We start from the raw sequence: 12,259 nt of genomic DNA, 5'->3' as shown, positions 1-12,259 counted from the left end.
TGCGTAAAGCATTAAGAATTCCTCGAGCACAATTCTTCCAATCTACCGATCTACAACAAGCGAAAGTAACACCCTACCTACACTGAAACTACAAGTATTTTTCTATTTTCCTAATTGTCCCTGGTGATGTGTGAAAAACAGAGGAAGCACCGGGGATAATGCGGTCAGAAACTGCCAACTATATCTTCCCTTCCACACAACAGTACCACCATCCTCACGAGGGGGTTAGATGACTAATGATTATGGAGTTTCTAAACTCAGCTTCCCTCCACCCTCTCACCACTTAACAAGAGCTTTGGAAAAACAATTTTCCTCTCTTCAATTTCCCCCCTATTCGTTCACAACTTATTAGAAGTTAGTATTTGTGCTTCGTGTGACATTTATTGCTTTGGCGCTGCTCTCTGGATCTATGTGTTTACTAGCGGAAAACTCGCAAATGGAAAGCGGACATCCAGCGTGAAAACATTCTCATATAAACTCTACTAATCACAACACAAAGTATGCGCGTTTTTGTACGCCTGTCTGTTAGACACTGATCTAAACAATTTTTATAGAGGAACTTTTTAAATTATTTCTGAGCGAGAAAAGAAAAATCAATAAAAAAGAAAAGATAAGGGCAGATTTTTCACTTTCACAATTCAAGTTTTTACATCCAAAGAAATCTAAATCAGGATGACGCAAACTGGTAACATTACACAGGGTAGCGTGCATCCTTAGACGCGTCAATAGTATCAACAGCCAGGAGATTCCAATCAAAATGTGGAGAATAGTTGCCTTTCAGTATATCATTTACTTGCCAGGAAGTGTGGGCTAGTTGGCGATTGTAGGCCTTAAAAACAGGGTACTTGATACAGGAAACGCTGCTGAGTGGAATGGTGGCCAATCACCATGGACCGTATAGCAAAGGATAATCCACTCATATACCCACAGAGAGTAGTTATTTTGCTGAAGTTCGTTGATATCTCTGTGGACCGTAACTTCAATCTAACTTGACAGAGACGAATCGAAGAATGACCAATGATAGTGGAGGGGTTACACGATACATACGTATATACGTATACTAGCCGGCAGTTGAGCACTACAATGTCTACAATAATATTGCAACATAAATTCTGTATCAAATAATTTATCATTCTAAATAGTTACATCAACAACTCAAAACCAAGGAGAATTTTGATTAACTGTAAAAAGTTGATTCCCAATAATATCTTTTTAATTATTAGTTGTAAAAGTAAAAGTAAAGTAATCGCCTATTTTTTCAGGCGGGGCTTAACATCCAACTACCAATTAGGTGTCGTGGATGGAGGCGACTAGCAAACGTACTTTACTATTTCTCATTTAACCATTAAATAAAATCCAAGGCCAAGACCGGGAATCGAACCCAGTACCACAATGCATATTAGCTTTGCAGGACTCGCCTCTTAAACCGCTCGGCTCTACCGTGGCGCCTTTTTAATTATTAGTTGTATACTTAAAACATTGTAGTGTACGTCAGAAAGGGTTTATCAGAAAAGGAACCCCAAATCCTCTAGAGGCTTATTTATTTATTTTTGTTAAATAAAAAGTAAAACGTTAACATATATGGGGAAAAAAATAGTATTATACATAGCAAAAATACTTGGCATTCAAAGCGCAAAAACTAAACTATTCAACGTTACTACCCATAAAAAGAGAGAGTTATGCATACGTTTACCCACTTGCAGCATGTTGTGAGCGTTAGTCCTAACATAGTTTTGAGAATAAACTCTGTACAGAAAACTAAAGTGCTTCAAATTTAAAAATAAAAAAAAACAACTTGTTTTAACAACAACAACTCTTTTGCTGAGGTATTTTAAAAACTCCAACTACAAATATAACTATCTTCTCAGCCAGATGGTGTAATTATATTAATTTTACAACCAATTACTTTAAAATACTTTAGGATATATAGAGAGCAAACTTACTAAAATTGTAATATAGGCAAGAAAAAGATTCTGGTGTCAAGGTTACCCAGAATTGGTTTGAACAGTGCGTGACTTCTTCCATTGACAATGTAGCGACAACGCACACTGGCTGTCGCTTCCTTAAAATGTTTCATCAATAAAAGAACTAGGAAACTTATCTCTCCCTAGGGACTAGATAAATATCCATCACACAGTCATAAAAAACAAATCTACCAACAAAAAATAATAACAAAAAGAAGAGGAATTTCATGAGATATTAATCTCATTTTATCCGGAAATCCTGTTTCCTATTTTTAGAAATGGTTCTGGTTAATTATATTGGTTTATGTGCGTCACCTAATTATAGTACGTCATGAAGCGATGTATGTTTTGTTTAATTAGATAAATACATTTTTACGATATACAATACAAATAAATTACTTAAAATTGTGCACCAAACGTTTAATCATTTTTTTATAGACAACAAAAATCTCTGTCTTAACCTTTAATTAAAAGACTTCTTCAGAAAAAGATCCAAACTTACTTGATTACTAATACTAAACAAATGACTTATTTATAACTTGAACTTAAAACCCATCTCGGTCTACAGGATTCAACGAATACAATCTCTTCAGTCCAGGAATCATTCGTACCATAACTTGTTTCTAACAAACCCCACTAAGGGACCAAAAAAATAAAATTCCATAAAACTCTCTCCTCTCCGCCATAAATCCTCCTTTACTCGAACTTTCTCAGACCACCTAATGTCACCTTCAAAAAGTTCTAGTCAGTGGCAACGTAATATTCTTCCTACACAAGTCTATAGTAAGTGTAGATAACATTTGAGTAGTTTACGACAAAATGATTTATTTCGTTTGTTTGCACTCAGTTATGCTTATGCGCGTTGTAAATATAAAAGAAAGTTAAAATAAATAAATAAATATGTACTTAAAAATATCAAAATTCTATAAGAAATTTTGACTAAGTTCTTCAAATACTTTTGATGATATGAAGTTAATTTTTCTTTGCCTTCCATTATTCAAATAACTATTGTAATCCCTAAATTGGTACCTAACAAAAGAATGTGAAGAAGACAAAGAGAAGAACATGTAACAGGTTCGATTTTAAAATATTAGAAATTATTAAATTAAAATAATTAAGAAAATTACGAAAAAATCTAAGATGAATCTTCAGTTCCAAATAATTTTGCACAGATTTGAAAAGAAATGATCGGAGAAATTCTTTCAATTTTTTTTACCAAAGTAAAGAACATACGATTTTTAGATGTAAGAACAGAAAATTACTCCTGTGAAATGAATCAGGACTGTCACCTTATAACAAGATAGCGTTCACGAGTGGTAACGGCAGCGAGCGATTGTTGAAGGACAAACATAGTTTTAAGCTATCAGAAAGCAACTAGACGACACCGATTGATAAATTAAAGTTGAAAAAAAAAGTGAAGTTACGAGGGTCGTTTGAAAAGTCCGTGCAAAGTCAGAGAGATAGCACTACTGGCGCGTATCGAGGTTATGTTTAGTTAGTAGCATCTCTTGTAAGAACACACACCAAGTTTCAGCCAGATCGGTCAATTTCTTTGTGTTTGGCATTCGTTTGAATCGAGGAAGTCGAGTGATTTTCAAATCGTGTGAAGTGTTGCAAGGACGGTTTGCAGCTGTTCCAGAAGAATCCACAGGACTTTAAGCGTCGTTTCGTCACTGGGGATGAAACATGGATACATCACTACACTCCTGAGACCAAAGAACAATCTAAACAATGGGTTACCAAGGGGGGAATCTGCGCCAAAAAAAAAAAAGGCGAAGACCGTTCCTTCGGCCGGAAAGATTATGGCGACTGTCTTTTGGGATTCGCAAGGAATAATCCTCATCGACTATCTGGAAAAGGGTAAAACTATTACAGGTGCATATTATTCATCGTTATTGGACCGTTTGAAAAACCGAGCTGCAAGAAAAACGCCCACGATTGGCCCACAAAAAAGTCCTTTTCCATCACGACAACGCACCAGCTCATACCTCAGCAGTTGTGGTCGCAAAATTAATGGAAATAGGGTTCCAACTCGTTTCACATCCCCCCTATTCTCCAGTCTTGGCTCCCTCGGACTACTATTTGTTCCCCAATATGAAGAAATGGCTGGCGGGAAAAAGATTTTATTCAAACGAGGAGGTGATTGCAGAAACGAATGGCTATTTTTCAGACTTGGACAAATCCTATTATTCGGAAGGGATCAACAAACTAGAGCAGCGTTGGACGAAGTGTATAAGCCTAAAAGGAGACTATGTTGAAAAATAAAAAAGGTTTACCCCAAAAAATTAAGTAGTTTTTATTTTTGCACGGACTTTTCAAACGACCCTCGTATACATATTAAATGTATTATAATATATACATAACAGTCCTTGAATGTTTATAGTTTTACTTTATGTGACGACATAAGCTAAAGGTTTTTACAAGATGGACGTTAAAGATGTTTACCAAGTAAAATTTATATTTACGTGTAAGTGTAAATTACTGTTCACTGATTAACACAGGAAAACAAAATACTAATTTTGGTTTATCTCTTCGATTTTTACTTCCTCAAAAAAGAATTATAACCGGAAAATTTTGGGAATTGATTTTTCACTGTGAGACAACAAAAAATTGTTGTTTTTTTTAACGCTATCATTTCCATCACTGGTTGGGAAATTACATCATTCTAGGTCTTCTAAGCGGAACTTATTTAAGGAAACAGCTGTGCAATTACGGGCGAACAGTTACTCTCTCTCCAAGCTAATTTAATGAAGGATATGCATTTCAACAAAGCTTTTTACATAATCTCTGCTGGAAATGAAGCTGGTGGAAATTACAAGGGGGGAAAGCGTGAAGCAAAGAATTTTTCACAAAAAATCGCGTCAACAAGAATGGTGCTGATTGTTGAAATATATTATTTATAACAGTAGGCGCAATAATATTATAAAAAAAATCAAATAATCACTTATGATGGATAAAGATTCGAAACCGGGCCGAAATTAGAAAAATGTTGAGGATAAAATCAACGATAATATCCAACAGTGCGGACCTAAAACCGCATTCATTTAAAAAAATCAATTCTAATACTATGGCAATGCCAATTAGAGCTTCCATTTTGTTGGGTGGCTACTTAAGTCTAAAACAATCGTAAGAATTTTCACTTTTCAAAAGTCAACAAATACGAGGGTTGGCTGAAAAGTAATGCACACATGCTTGCAGAGCGCGAACGTAGAGCTTGAAAAAGTGCGCGAGGTGGCATTTGGAAGTCAAATTTCCCTTATTACGTATGCGCAGTTTGAACTCGCTGAATTCAGCCAGTGTACTTTTAGACGCCGAAGTATGGACACGTGAACTGGTGCTATGTCACTGCGAGATAAACAGCGTGCTGTTATCGACTTTCTTTTGAATATTGTAACAGGGGACGAATCATAGGGACTAGAAGAGAAAAGGCTGAGCACTGAATATCGACATGCGTCTTCTATTCGGTCGAAAAAATTCTTCTGTCTGTGTTTTGGGATGCTCACCAAGTTTATGTGATCGATTTACTGGAACCAGGAGCAACGGTAAATACTTCTCGGTACGTACAGACTCGTAAGAAACCTCCGACGTCGAGTTTGTCGCGTTAGAGGCAGCATGGCACCAATAATCTTGCTACATGACATCGCTCGTCCTCACAACTCGCGCGAAACTGCAGAGGCTTTGGAAAAACTGAAGTTTGAACCAATTCCACACCCTCCTTATTCCCCGGATCTTGTCCTCTGCGATTTTTATTTTGTTTCCTCTACTCAAGAGAGACCTCAAGGGTAATCACTACTCCTCAGAGGATGAGGTGAAGGCAGCTGTCAAGTCCTGGATTCAAGAAAAGTCAAAAGAATTCTTCAGTGACGGAATGAAAAAAACTTGTTTCACGTTGGGAGAAATGTACTAGCGTTAATGGTGACTACATTGAAAAATGATACATAATTGTGAAGCTTAAGAATTGCACTTTAATATACTTTCTGTCCGAACTTAATAACTCTTTTCTTTCCCCCTCTCCTAGCATGTGTGCATTACTTTTCAGCCAACCCTCGTACTTCAAATTTTCTTCTTTGGTTATATTTTGATCATTTTCTTCAGTAATTTCCCAAACGGACTGAGCTCTCTCTGTTAATTCCTGTAAATACTTTAATCCTATTTATAATTATTATGATTTTTAGCTTAAGGGGGGCTCAACATCTGAGGTTCGGTGACAAAACATCACGGGACAGTGAGCTGTAAGAAGCTCCTAGCAAGAGAAAATCTAAGGGTCAGCAGTTGGATTCGTGTTGGAATCCAGTAAGGGACCACACAGCTAATCCTCTTATAATAATAATACTATTATAATAATATATTTTATATATTATATAAATAAATATAAAGAACATAGTATTTTGCCATAATTTAGCGGAATGAAGTTAGATTCTTCTAAGTTTTTACTGCTAAGAAACATGAAAACTGTTTACCTGCAAATATTTCATTTTTGTTGCTTTCTTTAAATAATAAAAACGTAGAAATAAGCAAGGAAAATCCCTGCTGGGAAATATGGTACGGAGAAGGGAAACTAAGGAACTACGGTCTACTGAGAAAAATAGAAACCATCATTTTTCTTTATGTTAAAGGTTCATGGTTAGTTACACTTCCTTAAAAAAAAAAAAAAAATCAACAATATTACACAGCTTCCCACAGCTGGCGGTGGAAATCGTTGAAGCAAGGATCAAGTTTTTAGATGTGCTTACTGTGTATTAGGGAAATATTTCTTTTCATCCACAATAAGAATCCGTTTCTACTTTGCTCTCTTCAACAGTGGAAGTTGAAATTTGTTTTACCGGAAATATAACGACACTTCCACCTACTCAATGGAGAACGATAGAACGACCAAAAAGAGAACGAAAATCTCAGGCGGGTTAGGAAAATAGATTTCTGAATCAATCTGAAAATTGTACCACTGATTTTCCTTATAATCTTGGGAAATCTACCTACATAGATTATTTTCTTTCCTTTATTAAAATTATGAATTATACAGGGTGTTCATTTTAAGACGGCTCTAATGCATTTCATGCTTAAACGGTTAATCTGAGCAAAAGATGGTAGAGGAAAAATTTGTTGCCCGTTACCTCTAGTTCCAAGAATATGTGAATTGATTTTAAATTCCTGCCGGCTGACGCGCGACCAGATGTAAGTGTTCGCAGTTGACCCCCATTTTCATATACACCGTTTTAAAGAGTATTTTTAAAATTTAAAAAGTTATGAAAGAAACCGGAAACCGCAATTCGATATCTTCAAAATTAAAGGTGCTAGGCCATTTCCAAAATCTGCTATTTATTAATCATATTTCAATTTTTTTAACTTATTATCCAAGAGAAAGAAGAGCACGCGATAGGTCATTTTTATGTATTTTTTCATCCCCTTTTTAACTAAAAATATTGCCAAGGCAGTAAAGCTAGTATTTTTCTTAATATCGGGAAATAAGTCGTTTTCCAAGTGAATTTTCTAAGAAAAATCAAATGTTAAGAGCTTTAGATGTTCTCAAGCATACACAAAATGGCTAAAAATTAATTTTACATCTGTTACAAACAAGAAGGTTTAATAATTATTTGGTAATTTTGGGAGAGTTGCGTTTAATTACCCAAAAAAAATTGGAAACCTCCTGCCACATATTTAAGTGATCAATATCTTTCATGTAAAGGATCAAAACTTATACCTTAATTTACCAAATAATGCACTTTACGCAGCTTGTGCAGGCATGTAGTGTGCCTTCAAAGGTGCCTCTTCTGGCTCGCAAACCAGGTTATCAACTCTGCTCTCTGTATCTCGCGCCTTCAGCCGTGTATGCGGGCAGGAATCTAAAATCAAGTCACATATTCTGAAACTAGAGGTGACGGGCAACAAATTTTTCCTCTACCATTTTGTTTGCTCAGATCAACCGTTTAAACATGAAATGCATTTGAGCCGTCTTAAAATGAACACCCTGCATAATAAAGGCAATAAAATATCATTACGGTCAAGTATCAATCCGATTATAGATATTTCTGGTGTCCCTGTCGACTTAAATCAACTTCAAAAAACTTTATTTCTCCTTAATTAATTTTTGTAAACAAAAAAATATTTGTTAAATTAATTTAGTTTGGAGGGGATTACAGTGTTTTGTAATCTTTTAATTATTTCGTTACCTAAATTACTTTAGTATTTTAAATAACTAATTATGTGAAGGTTTCAGCCATGACCTAAAGTAGTAATGTGTGCTAAGCTTTTATCACATGTTAGTTTATTTTAAAGAAAAATAAAAACTGGATAAATAATAAGACTAAAAAATAAAATAAGACATTATAAAATATATTTTGAGCGCTAAGGGAGATACAGACATGTATTTTTAAAATAGTTCAAAGGTTAATAATCACTTGACCTTTATTCAAAAAAAAAAATAAAAGAAACCTTTTTATTGAAATGACCGATGCCCCCCACAAAAATAAAGAAAATTCAATTCAAATGGAGCTCCCCCCCACTAATGTGAAGCAAACCCTCCTAGATCCCAGCCTAGGCTGCATAATTACGAGGGTCGTTTGAAAAGTCCGTGCAAAAATAAAAACTACTAAATTTTTTGGGGTAAACCTTTTTTATTTTTCAACATAGTCTCCTTTTAGGCTTATACACTTCGTCCAACGCTGCTCTAGTTTGTTGATCCCTTCCGAATAATAGGATTTGTCCAAGTCTGAAAAATAGCCATTCGTTTCTGCAATCACCTCCTCGTTTGAATAAAATCTTTTTCCCGCCAGCCATTTCTTCATATTGGGGAACAAATAGTAGTCCGAGGGAGCCAAGTCTGGAGAATAGGGGGGATGTGAAACGAGTTGGAACCCTATTTCCATTAATTTTGCGACCACAACTGCTGAGGTGAGAGCTGGTGCGTTGTCGTGATGGAAAAGGACTTTTTTGTGGGCCAATCGTGGGCGTTTTTCTTGCAGCTCGGTTTTCAAACGGTCTAATAACGATGAATAATATGCACCTGTAATAGTTTTACCCTTTTCCAGATAGTCGATGAGGATTATTCCTTGCGAATCCCAAAAGACAGTCGCCATAATCTTTCCGGCCGAAGGAACGGTCTTCGCCTTTTTTGGCGCAGATTCCCCCTTGGTAACCCATTGTTTAGATTGTTCTTTGGTCTCAGGAGTGTAGTGATGTATCCATGTTTCATCCACAGTGACGAAACGACGCTTAAAGTCCTGCGGATTCTTCTGGAACAGCTGCAAACCGTCCTTGCAACACTTCACACGATTTCGTTTTTGGTCAAGCGTGAGCAATCGCGGCACCCATCTTGCGGATAGCTTTGTCATGTCCAAATGTTGATGCAAAATATTATGTACCCGTTCATTCGAGATGCCCACAGCACTAGCAATCTCACGTACCTTCACTCTTCTGTCATCCATCACCATATCATGGATTTTATTAATGATTTCTGGAGTAGTAACCTCAACAGGGCGTCCAGAACGTTCAGCGTCACTTGTGCCCATATGGCCACTCCGAAAATTTTGAAACCACTTATAAACTGTACTAATCGAAGGTGCAGAGTCACCATAATGTTTATCAAGCTTCTCTTTAGTCTCCTGAGGCGTTTTGCCTTTCATAAAGTAGTGTTTAATCAACACACGAAATTCTTTTTCGTCCATTTTTTGAAAATCACTCGACTTCCTCGATTCAAACGAATGCCAAACATAAAGAAATAGACCGATCTGGCTGAAACTTAGTGTGTGTTCTTCCAAGAGATACTACAAACTAAACATAATCTCGATACGCGCCATTAGTGCTATCTCTCAGACTTTGCACGGACTTTTCAAACGACCCTCGTACATATATTTAAATAACTTTTAACCTTGCGTGAACTTCTGTAACAGTAATGAAGGGTACGAAATATGGGACTAACGTAACTGATATTTATGTTATCAAATGTTTTTTTTTAGATCAACAGCTGTTGAGGCTAAACTAAACATCTCACTAATTACTAATTAATTAATTGAACATGGCTAACAAAAACAAGAACAAATTAATTAAATTAAAATAATACCGTCATCTCGATTGATTATGTTTAACCAATAAGTGATCTAATTAATTAGAAATGACCACTTTGTTAACATTAATTAATTAAAAATTTACTTTGCTCTTTTTTTTTTTTTTAAATTAATATTTTATTCTTTTACCACGTTTTTAACTGGAAATAAATGTTTCGAAAAAGGCTGTGCCTTCTGGATAAACGGACAAGGTAACTGAACAAATTGACTCAAACAGCTGTGGGATATTAATACGCAACTAATTCCAATTAGTTATTAATTATTAAAAAATAAAATTTTTTTTTTTGCTAAAAAAACAAAGTGATACTTACTACTTCAGTGGTTGAACTGCTAATTACAAAATTAAGAGTGTCAGATGATTGTAAGGGCATTGTTATTATAATATATGGGAAAAAACAATTACGACGTCACAGCGGTTTTGGTAGGAAAATGGGAAGCGCAAAAATTTTCCATCCCCCCCAAATAAATGTATATTTTTCATTTAAATAAATGATAGATTAGATAGAGTGCATTAAGTAGAATGATAAAGCTTAAAACAACATACAGCCAAAATCAGAGCTTATCTACTTTCCCACACCACGAAGATACCATTAAAATAACAAATAGCACTTTGAAACTATGTACTGGCTATTTTAGCAGATTAGGATATTTGCTGGACTAGATAACACAATTTTAATGTTTAACCTAGGTGGCCCTAAATGTTTGCAGATTCTATACTCTGCGTCACAGATCTACGGAGAAGATATTTACGAAATAGGCTTTAAGCTTGAATTTTAAATTATACTTCTCGCCGATTGAATCGCCAGTGGCCACGCGACTTCCTTGTAGTCGGAAGACCTAAATCATTATTCTCCTATCTCTCCTCACACTCTCCTCTCTCCTATAGAGAGTGCTACCACGTGCGAGACCTGTAAAGCTAATATGTATTGTGGTACTGGGTTCGATTCCCGGTCTAGGCCTTGGATTTTATTTAATGGTTAATAAAAGAAATTTACAGTAAAGTATGTTTGCTAGTCGCCTCCGTCCACGATACCTAATTGGTAGCCCCGCCTGAAAAAATAGGCGATTACTTTACTTTACTATAGAGAGTGCTACCGCTGGGTAACTTCTCTCCTCCTGCTCTCCTCCCGCACCAGTTCATCTCATTCACCTCCTCATATTCTCCTCTAACCTATAGAGAGTGCTACCGCTGGGTAGCCTCTCTCCTCCTGCTCTCCTTCCGCACCAGTTCATCATTCTCTCCATATTTACTTATTGAATACAATGTATTCAGATTGTAGATTTAAAACTGTCCGGTAGGACAAAACGAAATTGCTGATTGATTTAAAACAAAAATGGCCATTTTCGCGTTTTCATTTGAAGTTTCCTATTTTTTGGACAATTATGAAAAACTAAGTGAAACCGAAGCCTAGGCTGGCCACTTCAAGAAATAGGGTGACAGCAAACTATACTATCTTTTTTTTTCTAAAGTGGTTAGCTGAAACCAGCAAGAAGTCATATCTCGGCGGGGTTTCTGGATACACGAAGATAAATTTATTAAACAAAATCAATTCTTTTAAAAGAGTTGATTCGTGGGTAGCCCATAGTCTTTTAGTCAACAAGTAACCATCATTACAACAGCTGGTAGGTCTCAGGCGTTGTTTATCAACATCAATGCCATCAAGAATGGTTAGGAAGTCCCGCTTTAAAGTACCTATATGTTTTTTTGTTTTTTTTTAAACAGACTACGTCTAGCCATTGGCGAAAAATACCTTTAAATTCAAAATTAAATGCATTTATGCAGTTTTACATTCGCTGGCATTCAAATAGAGGAAGCAATAAGGATTGTAGGGGGTGGGACTGCAGGTTCCCAAAAAAGGATAATAAATCCTGATTGTTGAAATTGATTAAACAATTTTAAAATAGTTACAAAAAATAAATAACTCAAGTGGCAAAAACAAAAATTACGCTTTTTTTTTTTTAATCGCCAAAGTTTACACTGTCACATCACGTATGTTTGATAAAAATTCTGTTTTGTTTTATATAACCAAAGAGTGGACCATAATATGTAAACAGGGATTACAACTATAAATTATAACAAAGTGGACCAAACTGGACAAGAGATAACAGCCAATGGGGGACGCGAATAGAGGAGTACGTATTTTAGCAAATGCTGCCGGGCAACGTTAAGGGCTCTCTCTCACTTAGGATATGACGTCAAAACCTGGCTACTACTATAGTCCTTCCCCCACACTC

At 35.9% G+C, this 12,259-nt stretch overlaps 1 protein-coding gene across 12 annotated transcripts in view; it reads right to left on the bottom strand.

The window, feature by feature from the left end:
* MESK2 (misexpression suppressor of KSR 2) overlaps positions 1 to 12,259 on the bottom strand; it is a 176,085-nt gene that overhangs the window by 24,767 nt on the left and 139,059 nt on the right. The window contains exon 1 of one of the 12 annotated variants that reach the window (XM_074116920.1): positions 7,663 to 7,684. The exons of the other annotated variants lie outside the window; for them this stretch is intronic. The gene's annotated coding sequence lies outside the window, so the exon portion shown is untranslated. Of the gene's footprint in view, positions 1 to 7,662; positions 7,685 to 12,259 lie in introns of those variants that run through there. 12 annotated transcript variants of the gene reach the window in all.

The sequence above is a fragment of the Rhodnius prolixus genome, unplaced genomic scaffold (assembly GCF_049639745.1).
Source record: "Rhodnius prolixus isolate KJV_2025 unplaced genomic scaffold, Rpr scaffold_2, whole genome shotgun sequence".
Classification (NCBI taxonomy): Eukaryota; Metazoa; Arthropoda; class Insecta; order Hemiptera; family Reduviidae; genus Rhodnius; species Rhodnius prolixus.
The sequence above is the reverse complement of the archived record's forward strand: the minus strand, read 5'-3'. Positions and strand labels throughout refer to the sequence as shown.